Source organism: Garra rufa, chromosome 12 (genome assembly GCF_049309525.1).
Source record: "Garra rufa chromosome 12, GarRuf1.0, whole genome shotgun sequence".
NCBI lineage: Eukaryota > Metazoa > Chordata > Actinopteri > Cypriniformes > Cyprinidae > Garra > Garra rufa.
The window spans coordinates 14,155,274-14,157,859 of NC_133372.1; the positions used below are offsets into that span (position 1 = coordinate 14,155,274).

Consider the following 2,586-nt stretch of genomic DNA (forward strand, 5'->3'; position numbering starts at 1 on the left):
TTACCATTTTCACATGCACTTCTTTTTTTTTATAGCTCCTAGAATTGGCAAATCAACTGTGCTATCATCTCCAATTCCATTATCTGGAATTTGGGCAGGATTGGCCAAATATGGTGAGTACTGACACCTGCACCTATTCATCAACACTATTTCTCTGGAAATATTGTTGACTTATTGTTTTGTCTGTTTGTTTGAAGGAGGATGAAGGCAGTTGACGATATCAATTCAATGGCCACCAGATGCATCATTGCAGCCTGAAACCACCAGTTAACTGCGATGAAGACTGCATTCCTGAACAACTCTACTGTGACAGCTCAGATGTTACGGTCCATAAAAGTAAACTTCACTGTTTACTCAGTTGTTTCAACTGAACAACTGCAAAATAGTTGTGAAGGGATCCTTTTGGCCCATATCTCCAACAAGAATCAATGGTAAGTCCAATGCAACAATTAAAAATAAAAATATATATTGTTTATTGATTTACAACACCCTAAATACATGTTATGTCCCTCCAGGATATTTACATCAGTTGGTGTGTGAGGAAAGCACAGAGGACCATCAGAGACTCCAGCCACCAGAGCCATGGATTACTCTCATCGTTACCATCAGGCAGAAGTTATTGCAGAACCTGCACCAGCAGACACATTTTTCCACTGGCAATTAGACTGCACTGAACTTGTACCAGAAACAATACACAGCACATCAAGCTCATATGCACTGCTCTCTATCAGTTGCACTGTCTGGACTCTAACTCACTATTATTCTGCACCATGACATTCTGTTTGCACTAATTCATTCCACACTGCGCTGCAAAGGTATGCGTACTGTGATTATTGTTTTAATTTCATGATCTCTGTATAGCATACTATTTACCATATTGTTCTCTACCTGTATTGAGTCCCTTATATGTGTGTGTTGCCTATATATTGAACATTTGTTGTCTTTACTGTCATGCTGCAGTTTGCACAAAAAAAATGTCACCGCCTGTACACTTGTGATCATGGTATTGTGAAAATAAAGTGATATGATTTGAATTGGTCACATGTCTTTTGTCCGTCAGTTGTACTGTAGTGTGATGAATAACAACCGAAATTGTTCATGACATGGAAGGGGATTATTAAGATAGGGATATGGATAAGCAAGAGGAAGAAAACCAAGAGAGCTCTGATGATGAGCAGGAAACTGAATGTGATTCTATGATGCTGAAGACATTTAACCATGCATGCATTTGGGAGGCTTCATCTGGTTAAAATAACATGGTTTTAACATAACACATTTTTATTTCTCTTGAATATCATTTGTCTTAATATGTTACTGTATCTGTCTTAGTGATGTATTGCACAAAGTATTGGATAATAACGTATGGTAAATATTTTTTATTAGGAATGGTGTTTGGTAAATACACCATTTAGTTTAGTTAACAATACACATAATTACCATGAGTGTTTTAATTAAGATGTGACATTTGGTCATATTAATGACCTTCATTACATGAAGGGAAGGCTGAAAGATTCATTAGAAGAGACTGCAACTATATTGCTACAGGCACTTTATGCACAGCTGAGGGTGATGGACCAGGGAAAGATCAACACAAATCCTGTACTGTATAATAAATAAGATGAGCATGCACATTACTGATGTTTTGCAAAGATGGACAAAGGACAAAGATGAGGAATATTTGACAAAGATACAAATGATGTCTTTTATATTATGATCCTTTGCATTGAATGAATTGTATGGCTTTTGCATAAACCACACTGTCTGTACCTTTTCTTACTGAATGACACACTGACATTGTGTAATAGTACAAAGAAGTGTCACAATATGTATTGGTTGTTTAAACTGGTGTCTTAATTTCCTGTCATCACTGTGTTCTTGCTCCTGATCTAATTAAATAAATGGAGCGCAATTCAAATAGGAAATGTCTATTCTTATTCTAAGATAACTATGACTTGCAACTTACATATTGGCAAATTGTTGAAAAGACAATCTAAAAAATGTGACTCAGCACAGTGTGTTGTCCATGATGAGAATAGATTTGTGTGTTTTTACTGCCCTTCCATCTCCAGGGGCCCAGTAGAGTCCCATGGAAGAGCAAAAAAATGAACATTTCAAATGGCTGTAAATCAGTGTCTGATTATAATGTCAAAGAGAAAATTGGCAGGACAACTACTTATGCTATGTTAATTACATAATGTTGGACACAGTTTTCAAACATACATGGAAATGTGGTATAAAGGTGTTTTAAAAAGTGATCTTAGTAAAAAACAAATTTCAGCCTGCCTCTTAAATATGTCATAGATATTTACACAATGAACATGTTTAGATAAACCTTTGTTCAAAAAAGATTGCATTTTCCACTATTTTAATATTAAACATTTTAAACTACATTACCCACAAACCTCTTCCATTCTATCTATAGAACACGAAAAAATGGCGCTGTTATTTGTAGTTTAAGATCTGCTTAGGGTTAGGGTTAGGATCTCTGTAAATTAGGAAGTTCTCACAACATAGCAACACTTCGTTGTTAACTGAAGGTATTACTGATGTAATAAGAGCAACACGGACTTTGCAACATTAAGCGTT

The 2,586-nt window shown here is 35.7% G+C and overlaps 1 long non-coding RNA gene across 1 annotated transcript; it reads left to right on the forward strand.

The window, feature by feature from the left end:
• Window positions 1-259: 259 nt before the first annotated feature.
• Window positions 260-1,034, forward strand: LOC141346418 (uncharacterized). The gene is made up of 2 exons (XR_012357211.1): window positions 260-431; window positions 516-1,034. It is a non-coding gene; the product is annotated as an uncharacterized lncRNA (long non-coding RNA).
• Window positions 1,035-2,586: the final 1,552 nt, after the last annotated feature.